The sequence below is a fragment of the Rissa tridactyla genome, chromosome 2, assembly GCF_028500815.1.
Source record: "Rissa tridactyla isolate bRisTri1 chromosome 2, bRisTri1.patW.cur.20221130, whole genome shotgun sequence".
Taxonomy (NCBI): domain Eukaryota; kingdom Metazoa; phylum Chordata; class Aves; order Charadriiformes; family Laridae; genus Rissa; species Rissa tridactyla.
This window is the reverse complement of record NC_071467.1, coordinates 73,235,888-73,243,495: the sequence shown is the minus strand read 5'-3', so window position 1 is coordinate 73,243,495 and position 7,608 is coordinate 73,235,888.

The window sequence follows — 7,608 nt, the reverse complement described above, 5'->3', positions numbered from 1 at the left end:
CCCCTCTTTGTCTAGGTCCTGGCTGAACTTCGTTGCCAGCTCCATATCTTTAACAGGAAAGCTGTCTCTGATCCTCCTCAGCCATCTGTGCTTCATCCATGATCTTACACGTGACTTATTCTAGCTGCAGCCTAATTAACTTTCAATACCCACAGTCTAACACGCGCTTACTTGGGGGCTCGAAAGGAGAGGGAGGGCAAGGTCATTTGCTGAATCTTGATTACATGGTTTAGTAGGAGCTGCCCAAGTCTGTTTGAACACAGTGGCCTTGAGCAAAAATTCCCTTTGCTGCTCCTTATCTCAGCAGAGATCTACAGGTTATTTGCACTGTTCAGCAGTTAAGGGGGGAAAAAAAAATCAAACCTAAAGAAATCAAACCTAAAAGCTTTTTGTGCAGATAACGTTGAGAAGTACCTTTCTACCATGAAGGAATAATAAGCAGAGGGCAGCATGCTGATGCAAACAAATTTCCAACCAGACATTTTCAATATTAATAATAAAATATTTTGTAAAATTAATGTTTCATGACAAGAGAAGAAAATGTTCTCTGTCCTCCTAAATTAGATGTGTCCATTTCTGCCCCTTGCCTCAGATGCGGGCAGACTGCGCTCCTGGAGTGAGGACTAGCCCAGCAGAATGACACGTGTGGGTTTATTTTGCGGGTGGTTTCAGAAGCTGGAAAGGAGGAAACAGCGTCACAATGAAGTATAGGTTTTAGTGCCTTCTGACTTTAAAGTTCAACTGGTAAGCTGGATATGCTGGTACCCAAAGTAGTTTTATGAATAGCACAAACTAAACAGCTCCTTCAAGGGGTTCCTTTCTCTTGATGAAAAATGCTGTGACTGTATGATAAAAATCAGACATTAGTTTCAAAAGTGAGATGATCTTCTACGCATCTGAGGTGTCCAGCTGAGTTAGATTTTGCTATCGCTCTTCCTTCTCAGGAGATTAATTTTGGCATCGCTGATCCTACAAACATTGCCTCTTGAGTTTACCTCAGAGCCTGTGTAGTTCACCAGGATAAAAGACTTCTCACTTGAATAGAATAATTCCAAGTTTTGGGCCCAGAGCATATCAAAAGCTTTCTAATATTGAGTCTCTGCCCAAGCCGAGAAGGAAGATATGCCACCTTCTGCCTTAGGAGAGGGCTGCAGAGTGAAGAGCCTGCTGGAGAAGAGCCTGTTGGTTGTGACCATCTGGCACTGACGATGCCTCTAAGGGAAGTGTTGGAGAAGTGTGACTGTTTCCCTCTTTACCTAACACAGTTCAAGGAGACAGACAAGCAACCTCTCTGCAGGGTTGTCATATTTTTTTCTTTTTTCACTTAGTAGAAATCCAAAGGACTGGGTTGAAAAGTAAAATCAAAAGGCAAACTCCTTAGCTGACTGGTCTCAAGTGGCACAGGTCCAAGGATCAGGCCTGCAAGCGTTAACCAGCAGAACAGGTTTCTATCCATCTGGAGTATGCAGGGATGCCTGCATGTTTCTTCAAGGAAAGGAAAAAGGACATTTTCCGAGTTGCAAGCTGCAACCTCAGGCTACGACCCAGGTAGCAGACATTTTAAATTAACAGAATGGAAAACAGCTCGCTGTCCCAAAGGCAACAGGATTCTTGTCCCATTCAGCCCTCAAGGAGGAGATTTTAACTAAGAATCCTAGTAATGAATTATTTTGCAAGTCTTCAAAAAGCCCATGTTCAAAATGGCCACCTACAGCCCGAGAGAGACATTTAATTGCTCCCATAAGCATGGGATATGCATGAGTTCTCTGTTTGCCTATGCATACAAGTATTTATGATCAAATTTACATGCGTATTGGCGTACACAAGAGAGATGAGGTAAGACAGTCTTTCCAACAAATTATGCAGAAAACTTAAAATATGCAACATGTATCTGCTATATGTTGGAAGAAGCAGTACGCATCTGGTACAATGTCTTATTAAGTTATATATTAACTGTGTCCATTCCAGGAAAATATCATGATTTTCCCATGAAGAGTTAGATGAAACTCCTGCTCTGTGTACACCAGGGGCTGGAAAGGCAACAAATTAATAAATAAAAATCTTTGGATGGCTAAAGAATGGGATGAAAACTAATACAGAAAATATTACAATGGCTTTATGGAGATAGTTTCTTTTTACTCTTACAATTCTCTGTCCAATTTTCATTGTTCCACTCCCCAAAATATAAACCAAACATGCAGCATGCTCAGAGATGGACTGAAAAATAGCAAAGGAATGTAAAACTTCCATTTGAAGAGAGGAAGAAAATATTAGATGTGTTTATTTTACAAAGGAAGTGAATAAAAATGAAGATGATAGAACTATTTAAAACAATGAGTGCTGTAAAAAGGAAAAATATTAGTATCTGTGTAGTTGTCTTAGAATGCAAGATTTCAAGAAAACTGAAAATAGGGGAATTCCAAAACAATGAAGGGGAAGGCTTTAAAAAAATATATATATTTAGCCTGTGGAATTCATTGCTGTGAGACTGTGGTGAGGTCAAGTATATGTCGTCATTCAAGAAAGGACGGAGTGTCTACACTGATAAGAACATGTAAACCTAGAAAAGTGTATTAAAGAAGAATCTTTAAAATGGCTGTGGAATATAGAAAATCATCTGCTAAATAGTGTTTATCATGAAAATAGTCTGTACAAATTATCTTGCAATTTCTTATGTCGAAGTCTCTTGGTCTTCACCCTCAGGTAGATGATATTGGTTCTAAGATTAAGACTAATATTCTTCTGATTTAACTGTCCCCAGCAATATGTTTATGAAATTGTGTTTACAAAATTAGTAACAAGTAATTTTGCATCGAGGATGCTTATATCAGCATAAGACTCTTTACGTCAAAATAAATAATGCTGGATTATCTACAGTCACTTCACATGTTTATAAAAGTTGACACGAACGCTCCCCTATGTTTTCTTCAAACCGCAAATATTTATTCTTGGTCCAAACCTGGAATACACTTGTTGGCTGTGTACACACCGACTGAGGAAAACACATTTTAAGTAGTATCTTAATTAGCAGCTAAGTAACCTAAGGTGCCCAACAATAAAGACAAGTTTTGAATTCCCATAGAAGCTCATTTTGTTGACAAAAGGATTGATAAACTGTCAAGCACATGTTCAAGCATTTGTGGTCTTTTCCCATGAACACTTTTCCCCTTGAATCATGTTTATTTTAACCTTCCTACTTTCTAGACCAATTCGCATCAAATGAGCATCCACAATGCAAAGTGGGTATCCAAAATGCGAAACAGTGAACTATTTTCACTCCTGCAAAGCTTAGTTTATACAAGTCACCAAGGCAAAAACTATGCTGTGAGATATAAAGTGACGTGATAACAATTACTTAATCGGTGGGTTAATGTTGATGGTAAGATACAAATTAAAGCAAATTTCCGACACTCAGATTTCAAACCGAAGTGTGCTGTGTCCCTCAAGGAAAAGCTATTTTCACTTATATTGGAAAATATTTTAAAAAATGAACTGGGTCTTGATATTTTTTCAGAAGTTCTCAGTTATGGTCATGTGCCAGCAAATGGTCACCGCATTCCCGGCTGTTGTCTGTTAAATGTCTGTAGTGCTTGTGTCTAGACTGGCATTTGTTTCTCTTAAACTGAAAAAGCAAAAAAAGGTCATCACAGCTACAGCACTTTTGTAAGCATGTTACTTTATCCCCATATCATTCTTCTTGTTAGTCCTTTAATGATAGACACTTCCTGTACAAATGTGTGTAAAACATGAGCTTTTCGGCTTAGAAGAAAATTAAAGAGGAGCAGTGACATGAATTCCATGAAAATATAATTTGCTTGCTAAGTAATGTAAGCCTTGTTAGTCCTCACACCACTGAACTGCATACACCAGTAGATGTAATCCACAGCAGTGCCTTCCCATTTCCCACGGAAGACCGATTAGCTGAGTTTTGTGGTAAGATCTCATCTAGCAAGATATCATTATCTTTCATTAAATCAATATAAATTTATATCAAAACTGAAATGTCAAAAGAATAAGCAACCATTCCCACTGCTGCTTTTGGTTTTTTTTTTTTAGTTCATGCGGCTTTTACAATGGAGAAGGAGGACTGTGCTTTTTTTTTATCCCGCTGAAATTAAGTTATCAACTTCCATTGCTAAGCAAAAAAAAACCAGTCTGAACAATGCTTTCAGCTGACTATTGGGCAGAGCATGACTGAAATTCCTGGGGGGTCCTCACAGAATTTGCCATACCAGGACAGACAGCTGGTCCATCATAGTCTCATCTTGCTTCTGGAAACCGCATTTGCCTCATGTCCTCTCCAAAGACAAAGTTCATCAAACCACTGTAAGCACTGTGCTGTTATCCATTAGTGTACAGCGTGCATCACAGAACGAGGAGGAAAACGAAGGGACGTGAGCTTTGTCTATGCCATTCCCTAAAATGGACTTCTCAAAATGGATCAAATGGCTTTTCAACTCAAAAGCCAGACTGTGTTAGAACATAGGCTAGTATATTTTCAGTAAACTCAAAGTGAGGAATCCAGTACAGAAATAGAAAGTGCTTGTAGACAAATCCTCCTGCCATGTTCTTGCAGCATGGAATCGGACCTTCATTCCAGTTATATTTGCAGTGAATTCAGTAACTGAGTTGCAGCAAACTCTGCAGCCTCCCCTCTGCTCCCTACCAGGTTTTCTTTCCAGTGCTTCTGTGGCATAACTCAGCAACTTCTCCATCTCAGCATGAGCTGCGGGCTCTGGGGTCTCTCTGGTGACCCTCACACTCTGCCTTGACATACTCTTCAAGCTGTGCAACCTCCTCCCCCTCATCCTAATCAGCTGCTTCCAGGAAAGAAGCACCATTCATGTCCTCTGGAGGAATCACAGAATGGCAGGGTTGGAAGGGACCTCTGGAGATCATCTAGTCCAACCCCCCTGCCAGAGCAGGTTCACCTACAGCAGGTTGCACAGGAAGGCGTCCAGGTGGGTTTTGAATGTCTCCAAAGAAGGAGACTCCACCACCTCTCTGAGTCTCACTGCACGTGTTTCCTCCTCCTCTGCACAGCCGAACATCCATCCAGCCTAAGCTGAGGTCACTGGCTGCTGCGCTTTTAACACATAGTGTTCTTGGAGGTTTCAAAATTTGGTTGTAGGCAGCTCGGACTTGGACAGCCAACAGTGGTTGTTACTTTTGACTTCATCTCCATTTTGTCTGGTAACACTCCATCCATAAAATGGGGGTGAAATTACTTCCTCCCTGCAGACAAGCGCTGTGAAAATTAATAATAAATAGTTGTGATGCATTCATCTGTTACAGTACTGAGCACTGGAGGAAATCTCTTGAGGAAATTAGTTCTGTCATCAGAACAGGGTTTAAGTAACGTGCAATGGATAAGGCAGGAGGCGGCCTTCAGCATTAAACAGTGAAGGTGAAATAAAATATCTGTGTGCATGAATTAAGCCCCCTTGACAGTGTGCCGAAGGAGGCAGGAGTCCTGTAAGAGTCTGCAAGTGTGCTTGTGCAACCAAAGACTGTATTAAATGGCACCGTGCAACATGCACATCGTGGGAACCTCACTTTTCTGCCCTCTCACCAGTGGTTACATCTTTCAGACCTGGCTACCTTAGGGGAAGGCCTTGCACAGGAGAAAGGGAACCCTGTAGCATCACTGTCAGAACATCTAACAGACTATTTCCTGGGATGGTATGATCCATGACAAAATATACAGGGCTTGGTTTTTCTAGATTTGTGCAGGATCCTTGGACATCGAGTGATTTTGGGATTGTGTACCTCAAACTCACCTTTACCACCAATATACAGTATTAGCCAGTGTTAGTAGCATAGAGTATTACTTCATATACAGTATTAACCAGGCATGACAGGAGAACAATTTTCAGTAGCAGTCTACTGAATTTGAACCTGTGATGCCGCAATTAAAGCTTGATTCAGAATACTGGCCATCTTTAGGGCTATTACATATCCTTACCTCCCAAAGAAAAAGTTTTCTGTTAAGGTGGGCGTTACTATTCTCTGTGGAAGATGTTTTCTGTGATCTGGCCATAGGACACCCAATCCAGTTTCTATTGCAATCAGTAGAAAACCACTTCTGTGAAAGAAGCATCCTATTAGAATTGTTTCTAACACGTTTCTAATATGTCTCCTCAGTTTCCCCATCTGCAGGGCGGGAATAAGCAATGCAACATTTAATGGTAGCAAAGCGCTTTGAGATCCCTGGATGAAGGAAGCTGAAATCCACAGTATTATTCTTGGTCTCGTGACAGACTGGATTTCACTTACACACCATTGAGAAGTGTGTTATGTTATTTGCCTGTCCATGCTAACAATGACAATAAATCACTCTCCACACCTCACTAAGAGAACTACACGTTGTTTACAGATTACAGTGCAGATAAGGCAGAAATACTGTTCCCATCACTACAGTAAAGGATCTGTCAGCACTTTCGTTACCATACTTTAATTCCAGTGGTTTGCAAGCCCATTTTGATTACTCTTACCAAATAGACTGCTATTTTTCAGCTTTATTAATGTTAAGTGAATAAATCACAGAAGTTTAAATTGCTTTTGTTCTCCCATAACTAAAATAGACTTGAAGTTGAAAAATGAAATTTGGGAAGCAGTTCAATTTGTCCGAAGGAGAGAGATAAAGAAGTTAAAGGACTGGCCACTTCACGTGCTTACGCTGTCATTTCATAATCATGTATCTACATCTGTATTGACATGATGACACACCGGAAAAACTTCTGTGGAGCTATTCCAATTCCTTGGATACCTACTATCATTTTTTAAAACTGTCCAAATACGTATTTACATTGTCTGGGTGGTCCTTGGGTTAAAGAATGTGCTTTCAATAATTTTCCATCAAACATATATTTTTTATTTTTAATAAAAAAGAGGAAATTAAAGACAAAAAAACGTTATTTTAACATTCAGGTTTCAACAATAATGAAATTCAAATTTAAGCTTGACACACCATCTTAACTCATTCAACAATGTATTTTTAAGAAATGCCAATAACGGGATGAGTTAAGGAGGATAAATCAGCCCTAAATGAAAACTCCTAAGTTATGTTTCATTGTTGAAAAATGTGCGCACGTGAAGGATTTCCTCCTTATGATTTTGTAAAAAGAACTTGGGAGCTTAAAACAGTGAACTTTACTCGATCATGCTTAGCCTTTGTTTTTTGGAAAGGGCTTGCGAGATGGATTCAGGAACACCAAGGTCAGCAAGTTACACAGCCCCTCTCGGTTGCCAGCCCCAGGAAGGGGACTCAGTGGTCCGTGATACCTCTGAAGGCAAAAGGACCACAGCCTGGCCTTTGCTGAGGATTCCCCAAAGCTCCTGAACGCTGACTTTGTTCAGCGTGACCAAAGAAAATGCTCTCTCACTCTCTTTCCCTCTCTCTGAGAAGGCCTTACCTTCTGTGACGAGGAATAGGGTGAGACAACCACATATGCTGCCCTTGTCGTGTCTCTGATTGTCTTTCCAGATGCAACGCCCATAATGCCTCACGCTGCATCCCTCTGACAGTCAGTATCTGGCTGTTCTTTTGCATTTTACTGCCTGTCAAAGCCTTTTAAAAGCCATCTACGCTCATTTAAAAGGCTGTAG